Raw genomic sequence first — 18,177 nt, 5'->3', positions numbered from 1 at the left:
GAACACCACACCTAGCTCCACTGAGGCCGTAGGGTGAACCGGAGTATGTGGTCGTGTTCCGTGTCGAGCTATCAACTCGGCCTCCGACATGCACGGCCATGGTCCACAACATCCTACGCATTAGCGCCTCCCCCGCCGGGTTGTTTCCTCGTGGTGAATTTCGGCGATGTGCACTACTGGACACGGTCGGTTCATCCTCCACGTGTCTGCTATAGCTCCAGCTTGGACGGGGAGTGGAATGAATCCTCTCACGACTGTGTGAATACGCCTGCTGTTGATTTAGTGCTGTTTGAAGGAGATCCCTGGCCCGACGTGCTTCCACCGCAACTGGTGACTCGCCGTCGGTTGGGAGGGCCGCTAGGCGTGAAGCGGCAGCCACAATGTTGTCCAACGGGTTGGAATAATGCCCCAGAGGTGTTGGTACATACTGTGGCACAATGTTGTTCTGGCGAGGCGGGTCCATCGGGCGCGGTTGAACCGGCGCCCCTGTTCCCGGCGCCTCCGCCCGGTTTAGTATGGGTTGGTTACCAGCTCCTGGTGTGTTGAAGAGATTCTGCGGCTCATAAACCGACGGGAAACACAATCGGTACCTTCTTCTCATGACTTCCTCTGAAGCATTATGATCCAGCCTAATCCGGTAGGCATGTGCTTCCAATTCAGCTCGCTCTGTAGCCATCCTAGCATTTTCTGTCGCCAGGTCCGCTATAGCCTGGGCTATCTGATCTTTCACCTTTGCAATCTCCGCATTGTGCTGATCCCTGGTTGCTGCATCCACCTCTGCGGCCATCAACGTTGCCAAAGCGTCGAACAAATCAAACATGCCTTGGGCTGGAGGCGGCGCTGAGCTTCCTGCCCCTGTTGGTGTGGCCATTGTTGAACTGGAGAGCATTGCCGCGGTAGTAGATGAATGAGGCGCTGATTGTGTGCCGGCCATGAAGATGGCGGCCCGGTTTGGCAAATTAGGGGAATCTGGAATACTGTTACCCTCGGATCCTCCATCAATCCGGCCGTCCTGCAACTGGTAAAGTGATTTGATCTCTCCAGAAGACTCGTCATCAGAACAGACCACGGTCTCTCCATCGGACACCGGCCCGTCCTCGTACCTCGATCCATGGATGACACCCACGAACACATGCCTTGCCTCGGGCTGAACCGGCGAAGAACTTGCACGCCAAGCCGTTTCGATGATGTCGGTGTAGATGTCCGGCTCAGGGGCCGGTTCGCCGATCTTGCCGATGAAGACGTGCATCCCACCAAAGGGGACCCGGTACCCGTATTCGATTGAATCGCCCTCGGGACCCCATCCTGTGTTGTCGATGTAGAGCTTGCCGCGACCACTCTTCGTCATCTGGCCCACAGCGTATCCCTTAAGTCCATCGAAGCTGCCCTTCAAGAACTCAAAACCATCGTGCGATAGCCTCACGGTGGGAGCCAACTGTCGTGGGTTTGTCACGGCAGATGTCCTTGTGAAGGGACTTAGTCCTGGAGCCATCGCTACGGGTTAGCTTAAAGGGGTTAAATCGGACAAGGGGACACGGGGAGTTTTATACTAGTTCGGCCCCTTCGAGGAAGGTAAAAGCCTACGTCTAGTTGTGATTGGTATTGCTAGGGTTTCGAAGGCCAGGGAGCGAATCCGCTTTGTCTGGCTCTCGAGTTGTTGTCTGTCCCTAAACTGCGGCCGGGTCGTCCCTTTATATTCATAGGTTGACGCTCACCGGGCTACAGAGTCCCGAAGCCGGATCATAAATGTGTCCGGTTCGGTCTCTACTCTTCCTACCTTACAATATAAGTTACATGACTAGGTCAGTTTACATTTACAGGTTGTAACCCGCCTTTGAGCCTTGGGCCTTCCGTAAAGCGCCACCATCCTTGCATCTTCATGGGCTTCTAATCTTCAAAGAGTCAACTCGGCTACATAAGGCCTGTTTACCTCCCGTAGTAATATCCCCAATATGATGGCAACAAGAGCACACCAAGTAACTTGCCGAAAGCAGCCACCGGGTCAAGGAAGAAGAAAACCTCAGAACATGAAGATGAGGACTATGTGGCTGTTGAGGAGGAAGACAGCTCCAAGAAGAAGGTGCTGAAGAAAGAATATGGGTCAGCTGCAACAACTAAGCATGGCTTGCACAAGACACTACACCACAACACTTGATTGGGGGCAATTAACTGCCAGGAGAAATACCCGACCAAGGGAAAATAAACTGCCGGGACATTAATTTCTGTCGGTATAAGCATCTTAGGGCAAGCAAACTGCCGGGAGAACTCGAGCAACGATGGCACACTAACTGCCGGTACAATCTAGGGCCCATTATCTGCCGGGACAACTAGAAAACGGCCCATATTCTGCCGGGGACCGTCTTCGGCACGACAATGAAAAGTTTCGGCCCTAAGCGCGCGCTAGCGAGGAAAAAACGCGCGAGGGTGACAAGGAATTTGGCCCAAAACAAACTTAGAAGCGCCGGCCCACCACACCAGACCGCATCGCTGGCCCCCCAAATCCCAATCAACCCATGCCCTACACCATTGTGCCGCCGTCCCCAACAATCTGACCTTTCGCCGGCGGCCGCCCTCTAGCCATCGCCATCGCCATCCCCAAATCACCCAATCTACCGGTTCCCGACACCAGATCGACGCTGCCCCCAACCGCCTGATCCCTCCGCCGTCACCCCCACTCCCCCAGGACCGCAGCCCCTCCGCCGCCCCAACCGGCCCCAGTGCCGCCGTCGGCCCCCCACCACCGCAACCCGTCCGCCGCCCCAACCAATGCACTGTTGAGTCCTCCACCCAGACCACTGACGCCGTCGTCGCCCACCATCGCAGCTCCTCTGCTGCCCCTAGCATCCACTGTCGCTTCCTCCACCAGACAACTGCCGCTGTCGCCCCCAACCACTCCAGACCGGTGCCAACGAGCACCAATTGACACGGAGCATCCCATCGCTGAGCCAATCCACCAGTGACCTTCCTCCTCCGCCATACGCTGTTGTTCCTCAGTTACCACCCTCCTCGCGAGCTTCCTCCCCCAAGATGGCCCTCCGCACATGCTCACCCGGGCCCCAAGGAGCTCCTCCGGCAAGCTGCACCTTCTGCATAGTTTATGCCTTCACTAGATTGTGACTTCTTGAAGCAAACATAGGAAGTTTCTGTTGCTAATTTTTGCTTGTATTGATCTGTTGGGAGCCTTTCTGTACTTTATACAGATGCAGTTTATCTTGCTACAATTTTTTTCTTGTATTCATCTGTTGGGAGTCTTTATGTACTTTATACTGATTCACATGTAATAAGCAGCTTGCAGTATTAGTGAAGGAACAACACCAGGAGACAACCCACTGACCAAGGAGCGCCCTTATATCATCAATATCTACCGAAACAATAGTGACCATCGTAGTAGATTATATATGGTTGTGTCAACTGCAGTCTGGTCGTAGATTTGAAGTTTGGTCATCGTTCATATTGATGTGAGTACACCATGACCACCCCCTGGAGTGAACCAAAATGATGAGTCATAACTGCTTCTTGTGCGAGCTTACTTTGTTCATTTTCAATGTAATATATGGTATTAGATTTTTCCCTATTAATAGAAGTAAACTTTCTTTCGTATGTTACGCGATGTATTGCATGGCCTTACAAGCATGTAAGCTTAGGTCCTATGATTAAATGCACAATGACTATCATGGTTGATTGCTTAAAAATCTTGCTTCTATGTATGTAGTTGGAAGTGAGTTAGTGGCAAATGCGGCAATGCGTTGCGACCACAAGCAAGCTGAGGAGGTAATATACATGTTTTCTTGGCTGAATATTTACATTAGTGTGAACTATCAAGGACAGATAGTAATGGTTCGCTCATTTGGTTGCTACATGGTTAACTTGTGTCCAGGAAACTTGAGCTCCTGATTCCAGTATATAGTATTAGTTAGTAATTCAAACAGATCATTATAGTTCTTTAGAAGTGTGCTTTTGTGTCCATCAGCCATGAATTTGGAGAGAGGTCAGTTGAATAAATATGGTTACAAATATAAACTTTAATTGGATCATCTTTCTTTCATGTACACGATAGACTCTACCATGTAGAGAAATGATTTTCATTGGATTCCATGCTCACAACTTTCATTTGATTCATTTCTCATAACTGGATCCTCTTTCTTTCATGTACATGAAGTATTTTAGCTTGTTTGTTTGTTTGTTTGTCAAAAGCCTTGGTTTATTTTTCTAGGCTAATTCAACTTGTTGTGCAAGATGTAGGAAAGTGAACCAAATGCTCGTAGTGTTTCACTGGATTTGTAAATCTGTGGGCTTGTCCACTACTCAGATACTCCCTCCGTCCCAAAATAAGTCTCATAACTTTTGTACAACTTTGCACTAAAGTTACAAAGTTGATACACTTATTTTGGGACGGAGCGAGTACCATTTTAGGGGACCTTCATTTGTAACTTGTCCAACAAAAGCATGGAACCAGGAAACTAAACAGCTCCCATTAAAAGATCCTGAAATATATGTCCAGCTAGTTCCCCTCTTATTCTAACACAACTTTAATAGCTCCTGCAAAGAGGGAGCAAAAATTAAAAGGCTTGTTTGTGCAATGGGACCAACATTGAGTCATCTTTACAATAAGAGGCAATGCTTCAGTGAAAATCACAATACTCCCAATACACCCCTTCATCAGATTCCGCAATAGGAGAAATGTAGTTCAACTTCGTGTTCTGGATGCAAGAAGTCTGTAAGCACAATTGTCATCATTGCTCTAAGGAAATACCACGCAAAACCACAAAATGATATCATCATTTATAGATTTCCAGATTCATTATCCTATTATGTTGTGCCAACTTCATATAGGAACTCAAAATAAATCAGCTTATATCCAAGGTCAGGCTCAATATCAAGGCCCACTAGAGACTGCACTAGCACATTGTCAAGATGATAAAAAATGGACATGTTGATGTCCAGGATATGTTATCTACTAAAGTAGAGATTACTCTAGAGATGTTACTAGTTGCTCTATGTTTCAGAACATATGCGGCTGTTGTATGTCGGGCATGCGACTGTTGTATGTGATTGTTGTAACATCTTCCTGTTAATATTTGTACAGACTTTGCACGCTACATTTTGATGAGAAGATAAACTAGCTATTGTTAAGATGATAAAAGAATGGAGATCTTGATCTCCAGAACATGTTCTCTACTATAGAAGAGATTACTCAAGAGATGTTACTGGTTGCTCTATATTTTAGAACATATATCCGGCTATTATATGCAATTGTTATAACATCTTCCTTAAGTTATGACTGCAACTGTTATATGTAACATCTTCTGATTTATTGCAGGTTTCCCAAAGGTGCACAAGTTCACTAATGTTTGGAAGATCTTCAAGCTGCTGAAGATTTGGAAGACCTAAAATTAAGTTGGTGGAGTGATAATGACATGTGTCTTGTTTGTTGAACGTAAAGACTTGCTCTGCTCATTTTGGTGATTGTTGAATTAGCTTATTTAGGTTGTGTGGCACACATCTAGAAACATATGTACATCTCTAGTGGCACTACTTTATTTTGGGTGTGTGGCAAACGTATATATGTAATCCTTTTGTGGTACTACCTCTTTATATATGGTCGTTAAGTTTAAGGTTTTCGATGAGGCCTATATGCTACTTTGATTGAAGTGCATGTATAAATTGTGTGCTATGTCCTGAGTGCGTATATATATGGATGGATATTACATAATAGGTTTGCCTAGAACATTTTGCTAGTGAAGTCAACAAGCTGGCATAATATCTGCCGGGTGAACATGCTTGTACAGGCGGCTTAACTGCCAATAATTGCAGTTTCACGTGCTCCGAACAATCTGCCGAGCGAACACAAACTGCCGGCAAATACATGTGTCAGGGCAGAAAAACTGTCGGGAGAAGTTTGTCTGCCGGGAGAAGTAATCCCCGGCAGCCGTTCTCGTGGTGGTTCTATCTGCCGAGAGAACCAAAGTCCTGACAGTTTGTCTGCCCTCTAAAGAGCCTTCTCCCGGCAGTTATTCTGTCCTTACATCAGTGTTGTGGTGTAGTGAGAAGGCCCCTGCCAAGAGGGTGCCAACCTTAAATGTTAGAGCCTCAACTGCTGAAACCTCCAAGCCAACTGAAGAGGTTGTTGGAGAAGGAAAGAAGAGGAAGGAAAGGGTCAAGAAGACCACTGCCAGACTCCTTGGTAGATCCTCCATTATGAGAGATCCAGAAGAAGATGAAGAGGAAGAGGATGCTGCACCAGCTCCCAAAGCTCAGAAGCTTGTGGGAGATGCTATCAAATCAGTGGCTACTCCATCTAAGCCCAAATCTGCTCCCAAGGCTGCTGCTCAGAAGCCTTCTGCACCCAAGAGAAATACTAGAAGTATTCCTGCAACAAAAAATAACAAGGCCCCAATGCCTGAAGCTGAAGAAGAGGAAGATGATTCACTTGTTTTGAGGAAGTTGAAGCCCAAAATTCCTGACCATAATGATGCTCATCCAGTCGCTGAGGACATGCACATCAAGAAAGATTCAGGACTGAGATTGTGGAGACAGTCTAATCCCTATGCTGTAAGGAGGAGGACTGCAATTGATTACAGGTTTCACACAAAAGAGCAACAAGACTTTTATGAGGCAATTTTGCTTGACAAGAAGCCCATTGTATGTGACATGAAATGGGTGGATTGGGAATACATCAAGGAGAATGAAGATCACTTCCCAGGAGTATATGACAGCTTCAAGGCATGTGGAGTAGATGAATTTGTTGGATAGAAGCTCACCAAATGGAATGATGAGCTGATCATGCAGTTTTACTCCACTTCTCAGTTCTATCCAGACAGAAGGATAGTATGGATGTCTGAGGGTACCAGGTATCAATCCACTGTTGCAGAGTGGGCCAAGCTAATCAATGCCCCAGAAGAACATGAGGATGACTTGGATGTGTATGCCAAGAAGAAGGAAGACCACAACTCCATGGCAAACATGTACAAAGAGATCCCAGATAAAGCTTTGGAGACACACAAGCTTGGATCTGTACATTTCCTGTTGTCTGGTCTACCTACCATCAACTGGATCTTAAGGCACACATTGCTACCCAAGTCAGGAGATAACAATATGATCAGAGGACACTCCATCAACCTGCTACAGCTTTTTGATGTTCCTCGGAAGTTCAAGGTTATGAGTTTGATTGTGGAAACAATCAAGAGGATAGCTGCTGATCAAAAGAGAAGTTGTGGGTATGCTCCACATATTCAGGAGCTCATCAACTCCAAGATGGGCACAGGAACTTATTTGCTGGACAAGGAGCATCTACCCTTACATCCTGATTTTGAAGACAACACAGTAGTGATGAACGAGGAGGAACCATCATGAGCTCAAGCACAAGAGAAGAGAGGCAAAGCTAAGGCAGAGAAAGCTGCAAGGATGCCAAGTGCAGAAGAAGCATCTCAGGTGTTCCTCAAGTCAAAACAAGATCAATTAGGCTATCTGATTCAAGCTACACTGAGGATTGAGAAGGGCTTGGCCACCCTGACTCAGAATCAGGAGAGCCTGGAGAGGATTGTTGAGACAAAATTCTATGATCTTGACCTGAAGGTAACTGAGATTCAGACTGCAGTTGAGCAGCTTCAGGAGGAAGCAGAAGAGAGGAGAGGCAAGGCAACTATTGATGCTTTTCAGCATGTGCCACGAGGTCCAAGGTCTGCTGCAGTGCCAGTTTCAGATGCTAGAGCTACATTGTCAGCACCAACAGCTACAACTCCAGTGCCACCTCCAGCACCCACTCCACCAGCTCCAACTACATCGACAGATGCCTTCGTCCTTGGAGTTCTCTCTACACCACCTCCCAAAGACCAAGCCTGAGAGACGCATAGCACTATGCATTTTCAAACTTTTTGGTAACTTGTTGCCAAAGGGGGAGAAATATGTATAGATCATAGGCTTCGAGAGAGAGTGTCTTGTTTTTATCTCTCTTGCTTTTGGTTGAACCTTTTATTGTGTGCTTGCGTGAGATACTTTATGTCCTTGTGAGATACCTATTTGATCATTCGCTTGCTTGGTGATGAGTGCATGCTTTTAATCTCTATCATTTTGAGCGCTCCACCAAGATGTATGTGACATGGAAGAGTAACCCATGATCCTAATCGATTGTGCATTTGCATTCAAAAGAAAATCTTAAATAATGCACAAATTTAGGGGGAGATTGAAAGGGGAAGATTGAAAGTGCAACTATCCCTGGGTGGTTTTGGTAATTCCTAACAACATATAGCTCATTGAGCTAATGCTATTTTAAGATAAATATTTCAAAAAAGCTCAATGATTGGCATGGCATGGATTCGAAAGCTGTTAGGACCCCGATTCCAAGTCACGTCAATCTAGCCGGTAACACTTCATATCACTTTGTGGCCTCACGCACGGTATCCCCACGGGTGTCGCCTTACCAAGGCACGGGACCGTTTGCGTCTTTTGGCTCACGTATATGATAGTGTCGCTAGCATCCATATGACAGAGAACCCGGGCCGACATGGCTAGTCGTGAACCCAAAATGGCATAGACCTATTGTAACGCCCTCGATGCGGCTATATCTCCCACGTGTCGAAGCACGACTTAGAGGCATAACCGCATTGAAAGCAATGTCGCAAGTGAGGTAATCTTCACACAACCCATGTAATAAAATAGGGGAAGAATAGTTGGCTTACAATTGCCACTTCACACAATTACAAAAATAAAGCATTACATCATCCAGATACAATCAAGGTCCGACTACGGAACCAAAAATAAAAGAAGAACCCCAAATGCGACAAAGGTCCCCCATCGACCCCAACTGGGCTCCACTACTGATCAACTAGAACGAAAACAACACAAAGGACAAGATCTTCATCGAGCTCCTCCTGAGCTTGGTTGCGTCATCTGCACGGTCTCAACGGCACCTGCAAACTGGTTTTGGAAGTATCTGTGAGTCACGGGGACTCAGCAATCTCGCACCCTCGCGATCAAGACTATTTAAGCTTATGGGTAAGGTAAAGGTATGAGGTGGAGCTGCAGCAAGCGACTAGCATATATGGTGGCTACACATACGCAAATAAGAGCGAGAAGAGAAGGCAAAGCACGATCGAGAAACTATGATCAAGAAGTGATCCAAGAACAACCTACGCCAAACATTACTCCAACACCGTGTTCACATCCCGGACTCCGCCGGAAAGAGACCATCACGGTTACACACGCGGTTGATGCATTTTAATTAAGTTAAGGTTCAAGTCATCTACAACCGGACATTAACAAATTCCCATCTGCCCATAACCGCGGGCACGGCTTTCGAAAGTTCAAATCCCTGCAGGGGAGTCCCAACTTAGCCCATGACAAGCTCTCACGGTCAACGAAGGAATAGACCTCCTCCCGAACATTCCGATCAGACTCGGTATCCCGGTTCTACAAGACATCCTCGACAATGGTAAAACAAGTCCAACAAAGCCGCCCGATGTGCCGACATTCTGATGGGAGCTGCACATATCTCGTTCTCAGGGCAACACCGGATAGGTCAAGCTACGAGTAAAACCAGCCCTCAAGTTTCCCCGAGGTGGCCCCGCAGGCTGCCCATTTCGGACCAACACTTAGACAAGCACTGGCCCGGGGGGGTTAAAATAAAGATGACCCTTGGGCTGGCCTAACCCAAGGGAAAAACAGGCTAGGTGGCGAATGGTAAAACCAAGCTTGGGCCTTGCTGGAGGAGTTTTATTCAAAGCAAACTGTCAAGGGGTTCCCATTATAACCCAACCGCGTAAGGAATGCAAAATCCAGGAACATAACACCGATATGACGGAAACTAGGGCGGCAAGAGTGGAACAAAACACCAGGCATAAGGCCGAGCCTTCCACCCTTTATCAAGTATATAGATGCATTAATTAAATAAGATATATTGTGATATCCCAACAAGTAAACATGTTCCAACAAGGAACAACATCTCCATGTTCCAACAAGGAACAAACTTCAATCTTCACCTGCAACTAACAACGCTATAAGAGGGGCTGAGCAAAGCGGTAACATAGCCAAACAACGGTTTGCTAGGACAAGGTGGGTTAGAGGCTTGGTTCAACCATATAGGAGGCATGATAAGCAAGTGGTAGGTATCACAGCATAGGCATAGCAAAAGAGTGAGCATCTAGCAAGCAAAGATAGAAGTGATTTCGAGGGTATGGTCATCTTGCCTGAAATCCCGCAAGGAAGAAGAACGAGTCCATGAAGAAGACAAACGGACGTAGTCGAACGAATCCTCACAAACGCGACGTTATCGGAACTAACCCGAAGAAGCAACACCGGAAAGAAGCAAACAATCATGGTAAACAACCATCACATAATCATGGCATGATGCACAATCAAGTATGATGCATGTCCGGTTTAATGAAGCATGGCATGGCAAAGTGCCCAAACAATCCTACAAATTAAGTGGATCTCAATATGCAACTCCGTTGCATATTGACGAAACACCACATTCAAGTTATTTAGTTCTCTCTCGTTTAGGTACTCAACAATATTAAATGTTGGTTAACATGGCAAGAGGTGAAACATACCAAGACTAAACCACCTAAACAATTTTAAATGGGGCGGGATATAAGAAACAACAAACCCGGTAAATCCCCATATGCATTTATCAACTTGGTACAACAACAATTTTAAACATTTAAATGTTATTATCATGATGCGCATGACATGAACAAGTTTATGCAATTATTATTAAAAGTTGACAAGAGCATTATTATGAAGCATTTGACATCGTGGCGGAAACAAAAGGGGCGCCACGGCAACGATAATGAAAACGGTGCCACGGCAGCGTTCCAGTTCCGGTAACTCGATTGAGATACCGATGCAAAGGAGAAGTGTGCGGATGCGTGCAAAAAATGGTGGGCCGCTCCTGGATTCCGGGTGTCCCACGGGTTAGTGGCATGGAAAATGAGTGACAATACGGACACGGTGCAGACAAAGGGTGCATCTCATCCAACATGCATTCATGCGTTCACGGGCGTCGTCTCGGGGTTATACCTTTGAAGCATGCGTTTTCGAAGTGTATCGAGTCGGCGTAGAGGAAGTGGTGGAAGTAGACGTTCTTGGACATCGAGGGAAGTAGTGGTTCATGCAACGGTAGTGGAACTTCACGAATCCGTGGTCTCCGGGTGTAATGGTACTTGAAGAAACCCGAAACGTCCTTGATCATCCAAAATGGCACAAATGAGATGTACATCCACGGAGTCTTCCGACTTGGGCTCCGGGTACAGGATTTGACGAGCTCGGGGAGATGATGGAGAAAGAAAACAGCAGAGCATCAATAGACACGAAGGCCACAGACATGACTTGGGGCTCCCCGAACCCATGGAAACGGCCGACAGCAGGAGACTGCTAGTGGAGGCAGGGCCACGCCGAGGTCGAAGGTGGCCGGGCGAGCTTGACGGAGGTCATCCGCTGTCGTACAAAGCAGGAGCAGCAAGGCACAGCAGCACACTCGAAGCTGCAGGCCAGCACGATGGCATCCATGGCCGATGGCCATACAGGTCGCGCGAGGCAAGGCGGGCGAGCAAAAGAGCGGCGAAGTGCCATGACTGAGGGAGTGGAAGGGAAGTATTGGGGTGCTGGGGGGAGTAGCAAGACGCGCCATGGTGGTGGCTGCGAGCTCCTGCGCAGGGGGAAGGAGAGGGCAGCCTGGTGGTGGTGCTGGAGGAACACCGCGCCGGCTTCGGGGAGCTCCCTCGGGCGCGGCTGGAGGACGGAGATACCAGCGGCGCATCTAGGGATGCGTCTCTGGTATCTCCGTCCTCCAGGGAGGCGGGTGCTGCACGGAGGCTCGACGAGGGCCGGATCGATGCTCGGGGACGGGCGCATCCATGGGCGGCATCCTGCTGGTGGCCGGGCGAGCTCGACGGAGGTCATCCGCTGTCGTACAAAGCAGGAGCAGCAAGGCACAGCAGCGCACTCGAAGCTGCAGGCCAGCACGATGGCATCCATGGCCGGCGGCCATGCAGGTCGCGCGAGGCAAGGCGGGTGAGCAAAAGAGCGGCGAAGTGCCATGACTAAGGGAGTAGAAGGGAAGGATTGGGGTGCTGGGGGGAGTAGCAAGACGCGCCATGGTAGTGGCTGCGAGCTCCTGCGCAAGGGGAAGGACAGGGCAGCCTGGTGGTGGTGCTGGAGGAACACAGCGCCGGCTTCGGGGAGCTCCCTCGGGCGCGGCTGGAGGACGGAGATACCAGAGACGCATTCAGGAAGGCGAGTGCTGCACGGAGGCTCGACGAGGGCCGGATCGATGCTCGAGGACGGGCGCGTCCATGGGCGGCGTCCTGCTGGTGGTCGGCGGCGCGGCGCCATGGTCGAGGCCGAGGTCAGGGCCGCGGGAATCGGGCGTCGCCCTTGGAGGCGCTGAATCGATCAGGTACAGGAGCGAGAGGTTGGGGTATCGAGCAGTGAGATGGGGATCGGGCCAGCGGCGGCGGAAGGGAACGAGGAGGGGCTCGCTAGGTTTACGGAGGCGTGACTGGGCCTTGGGCCACTGGTGGGACGAGGCTGCTGGAGGCCCAACTGGCCGACTGGGCTGCACTGGGGTTCTCCTCTCTCCCTCATTCTCTCGTACCAGAGAAAGAAACAAAAAAAAGGAAAGAAAGAAAGGAAAGGAAAATAAAAAGGGAAGAGAAGGGACTTAGGCAAAGGGGTATTTTTTTCAGACTCACAAAACTGAGCTCGATCTAGGAAAATGAACGTGGCATGATTGAAAGATTTAAATTCAAATACATTTGAATTTATTTAAAATGGTTTGAATAAACTCAAGGTTTTTTTAAGAGTCCAAAAATGTTGGGAAAACAGGAAGAGTCTCGATAAAAGGGAAAAGAATTGTTGGCAAAGTTTGGAGGTGAAACTTGAAGCAGAAGACACTTGAGAGTTTAAATTGCAAGTGTGTTTGCGGTTAATTCCAAACTAATGGAATATTTATAGTAGGTCCCTAAATACTGGGATGATATGTTATAAAGAGAACTCACCATGTGAATTCCCTCGGTTTAAATGGATCGAAGATCCATACGGTTTATTTAGTTGAGTTGCAAAAGATTTATGAGATGATGGCATGATGACATGATACGATGCACATGATGCAACGAACCAAACAAAACACACGACGAAACCCGGAAACCCTGGAAGGCATCTGAATCTCCGGTCTTGGGGTGTCACAACACTCCACCACTACGAGAGGATCTCGTCCCGAGATCTAGAATGACACCGGAGGGAAAACGGAGGAGAAAGAGAAGAGGTAAAACTAAGTTGCTCCTTTGACAAACGAGTGAGACCAAAGAACCTTGAAAAAGGTTAAAACATTTCAAGGAAAGAATACCACGGAGATAAATGAAGTTGAAAACACTCTGTTAGCAAAGAGGAACAAGGAAGAATAACTTTGGGCAGTACTCCGGTTGAGAAGGTTTGCAAGGCTTGATAAGGCGAAAAGAACTTGAACAAAAAGGACAGAACACTCTTGTTGAATGGATAAGCACGAAAAGAGCACGATCCAAAATGATGAGAGAAAAGAGCAACATGACAATGGCTCCGGAACAAAAGAATAGAAGATAGATAATTGAAATAAAAGAATGGAGACGAAAATGCCATCTTATGCCCCAAAAGAGCTTGAGAAGGCATCCTTAGGAGAAGGGTCAAATGGAGTTGTTGGAACACCAACAACGAAAAGATGAGCTTGATATGGTCTTAAGGAATACATCTCAAATTATGAGGTGGCAACCTGCCACTCACGGGAAAAGAATTGGATTGGTATGAACAAGGAGACGAGAAAGCTTATTTCATCGGAAGGATGAAAGAAGAACTTGGGTCATTTATAAGCACCATAATAGCAACAAACCTTGGAGAAGGCTTTAGGTGAAATAGAACCCAAGATAACTCCAATGACGAGATTGATGGATTTAAAATACCTCATTCATGACAACATGTGAATCATGAAACATGAATTCAAATTATCAAGAATGACATAATACCACCTCCAATGATACGGAAGAAAGAATTGCACTCCGGATTACAATATGAAGAAAGCTTGAGCTTCTTAGAAAAATCTCGATGAAAAACTTGGAGAAGAAATAACATCCTTTATGAACCATCATGTAGAACCTTCATGAAGAACTCCGGTAAAACAAAAGAATAACAAAAATAAAGAGAAGTTCGAAACACAAGGCGAAACCTTGTAATGATTTAGATGGACTTCGTGATGAGATAAAGCGGAAAACTAGAACTCCAGAAAAAGAAAGATGAAACAAATGAAGACGAGAATTTGATGAGCCTCCGGAATAGGAAATTGAGTTCACTCGATGAAACAAGAATGAGAATTACATTATGATTATCATTCACCAATTAAATTGATGACGATCAACGTATTTGGCATACTACTCATTCTCGTAAAAAGGATTAATATAGATATAGCGCAAACTTGAGGAAGGTCTTCAACGAACCACCAGTAGAATTGAAACAACGAATGAATTGATAAGGAAGAGAAATCTTGAATGAACCACCGTAAGAATTAAAAAATGAACGAAGAGAAGATAAAGAAACACCAGGAGGAATTAGCAAATGAACGAAAATACTTGCTAGGATTTAGATACATGAGAACGAAGAGATCACGAACTGATTAGAGATCACTTGAACGATGTACCGGCAAGATTGGAGAATGATATATTTTGCTAAGAATGAATAAACCTTCCGAAATGATGGCCTTCGGAGGCACAAGCTGAAAAGACTCCAGAATTGCTCCGGATGGATGAAAAGAATATCTCACAATCGAAAACAATTATGAGAGGATGGCAACAAGCTAGAACCACGAATCTCTGAGAGAACGGATAGGATATGGAGGAAAACTCTTCTTAGGTCTTCAAATACAGAGAATGACGACGAGAAACACAACCAAGAAATGTTGAGATACTCCGGGATGACGAATAGAAAGGTTGAACCAACGGTTAAAAGAATTTGATAGATCTTGGAGAAATACATATGACTCATGATAATTCATTCTTACGTCAAAACTTCGAAAAGAATTTGAGGATAGCTCCGGACAATTAAGAAGAGTCAGGTAAGATCCTGGAAAAAGACCTGTGGGTTAGGGCCCACTCAAAAGATACACCGTTGAAAAGATTACTTGAAAAGAGAGATTGCACCGGTTGAATTAAAAGACTAGAATGAGATAACAATCTCGAAAGAGCTTGAAAGGATTACGAAAGCAGAATGGAAACACGAATCTTGTGAGATTTCTTGAGCACTCCGGAACAATTGAATAGCGAGAAGTGGATGATTAAGAGGTGCACCAGCATGAGAAAGCATTGAAATGAGGAAGGGTATGATCAACAAAGCTTGACTTGAAACCACCGAAGAAGAGAATGAGTGACGAATTTGAAGCTCCGTTAGAATCTTCATGAGAATCACCGGGTAAGAACATGAAGGAAAAGAATGGAGAGACTTCACATGAATAAAAAGATACTTGATTAAGAAATCTGAGTCCTTGAAGAAACAAGGGTGGGAGGGTGGGAAAACAAAGACAACTTGGAACGGATGAAGCAAACACCGTTGAGAAGAACTGATAATTGATCTTGCAAATGTTGAAGTGATCGGATCCACTTGAAGAGAAACATGCCGGTAGAGAAGGAATTTAGATGACAATCTCGATGATCAAGAAGTCTTTGTATTCACATAGAAATATGAGAACACCGCTTGGAAAAGGTATGGAATCAACATTTGACTTCGAAGCAACTCAAATACCACAACTCAAAACAAAAACAAAGGGTTGGCTTGCAGAATAAGCCGGAACAAACATATGATAGAGATTTTGTCCGAAGTTTTCATGGTGGGGCCTACACGAGCTCGATCGTACAGCACCATCATGTACAAGGCAGTGCACATGACATACGAAGCGTCCCCGAGTCGGCATAGCCAAGGACTCTTTAAGACATGACGAGACCACTGTAAAACCAACCGTGAATAGGCGGACCACTAGATGTCGAACCCCAATTTCATATCATACATCTGTCGGAAAGATATCCTAAGAGCTACTTGATTTCCCACCTATGAAACTCCCGAAACTTTTCGGTTATGCAATCAGGTGTTGGGGATACAGGGGAAGCATAATATCACCCAAATCTAGCAATTCCTACATCCAGCTGTATCCATCCTTCAACACATAACCGAAAAAAACTTCGGAAACCATCTACCTCAACCTTCGAAAAGCATCCGTTATACAAGTTATGGCAATACTCCCGAACTCCCGCCCCAGTACTAGGTGGCGTCGAGGTTATCTCACCAACGAACTTCAGAAAAGAGATTTTCGATGTCGGCGTACTAAACTCAGGTATTCCAGAACTGCAACGATAAAATTATGACGACAACACCTCAGAGCTCAACTCCTCGGGACACTGCCACAAAACCCCTGACAGGAGGCACCAAGACAATGTTCTCGTCACAAAACCATCGGAACGATTCCAAGATACCCGCGTGATCCTAAAAAAATTTAGTGAAATTTGAGAAGAAAAGAGTCAAAACTCTACGCTAGGATGCCTTACCAGAGCGATGAGGAGACTGGGAAGTAAAAATAATTCCTAGACTCTCCGATATATAATTCCTAAATGACTCAAAACATTTTTCTAGACTCAACTCGTCCGCTAATTCGATCAAGCAATGGGGCTCCTAAGGTCGGGGAAGGCTCTGATACCAACTTGTAACACCCTCGATGCGGCTATATCTCCCACGTGTCGAAGCACGACTTAGAGGCATAACCGCATTGAAAGCAATGTCGCAAGTGAGGTAATCTTCACACAACCCATGTAATAAAATAGGGGAAGAAGTTACATAGTTTGCTTACAATCGCCACTTCACACAATTACAAGAATAAAGCATTACATCATCCAGATACAATCAAGGTCCGACTAAGGAACCAAAAATAAAAGAAGAACCCCAAATGCGACAAAGGTCCCCGATCAACCCCAACTGGGCTCCACTACTGATCAACTAGAACGAAAACAACACAAAGGACAAGATCTTCTTCGAGCTCCTCCTGAGCTTGGTTGCATCATCTGCACGGTCTCAACGGCACCTGCAAACTGGTTTTGGAAGTATCTATGAGTCACGGGGACTCAGCAATCTCGCACCCTCGCGATCAAGACTATTTAAGCTTATGGGTAAGGTAAAGGTATGAGGTGGAGCTACAGCAAGCGACTAGCATATATGGTGGCTAACATACGCAAATGAGAGCGAGAAGAGAAGGCAAAGCACGTTCGAGAAAGTATGATCAAGAAGTGATCCTAAAACAACCTATGTCAAGCATAACTCCAACACCGTGTTCACTTCCCGGACTCCGCCGGAAAGATACCATCACGGTTACGCACGCGGTTGATGCATTTTAATTGAGTTAAGGTTCAAGTTATCTACAACCGGACATTAACAAATTCCCATCTGCCCATAACCGCGGGCACGGCTTTCGAAAGTTCAAATCCCTGCAGGGGAGTCCCAACTTAGCCCATGACAAGCTCTCACGGTCAACGAAGGAATAGACCTCCTCCCGAGACATTCCGATCAGACTCGGTATCCCGGTTCTACAAGATATCCTCGACAATGGTATAACAAGTCCAGCAAAGCCGCCCGATGTGCCGACATCCTGATGGGAGCTGCACATATCTCATTCTCAGGGCAACACCGGATAGGTCAAGCTACGAGTAAAACCAGCCCTCAAGTTTCCCCGAGGTGGCCCCGCAGGCTGCCCATTTCGGACCAACACTTAGACAAGCACTGGCCCGGGGGGGTTAAAATAAAGATGACCCTTGGGCTGGCCTAACCCAAGGGAAAAACAGGCTAGGTGGCGAATGGTAAAACCAAGCTTGGGCCTTGCTGGAGGAGTTTTATTCAAAGCGAACTGTCAAGGGGTTCCCATTATAACCCAACCGCGTAAGGAATGCAAAATCCAGGAACATAACACCGATATGACGGAAACTAGGGCGGCAAGAGTGGAACAAAACACCAGGCATAAGGCCGAGCCTTCCACCCTTTATCAAGTATATAGATGCATTAATTAAATAAGATATATTGTGATATCCCAACAAGTAAACATGTTCCAACAAGGAACAACATCTCCATGTTCCAACAAGGAACAAACTTCAATCTTCACCTGCAACTAACAACGCTATAAGAGGG

The 18,177-nt window shown here is 46.4% G+C and overlaps 1 long non-coding RNA gene across 1 annotated transcript; it reads left to right on the top strand.

Annotated features, from left to right (window-relative positions):
* Positions 1–2,501: 2,501 nt before the first annotated feature.
* Positions 2,502–5,590, top strand: LOC119286275. The gene is made up of 2 exons (XR_005140349.1): positions 2,502–3,771; positions 5,321–5,590. It is a non-coding gene; the product is annotated as an uncharacterized LOC119286275 (long non-coding RNA).
* The last annotated feature ends 12,587 nt before the right edge of the window (positions 5,591–18,177 follow it).

This window comes from Triticum dicoccoides, chromosome 4A (assembly GCF_002162155.2).
Source record: "Triticum dicoccoides isolate Atlit2015 ecotype Zavitan chromosome 4A, WEW_v2.0, whole genome shotgun sequence".
NCBI classification, from domain to species: Eukaryota; Viridiplantae; Streptophyta; class Magnoliopsida; order Poales; family Poaceae; genus Triticum; species Triticum dicoccoides.
The sequence above is the reverse complement of the archived record's forward strand: the minus strand, read 5'-3'. Positions and strand labels throughout refer to the sequence as shown.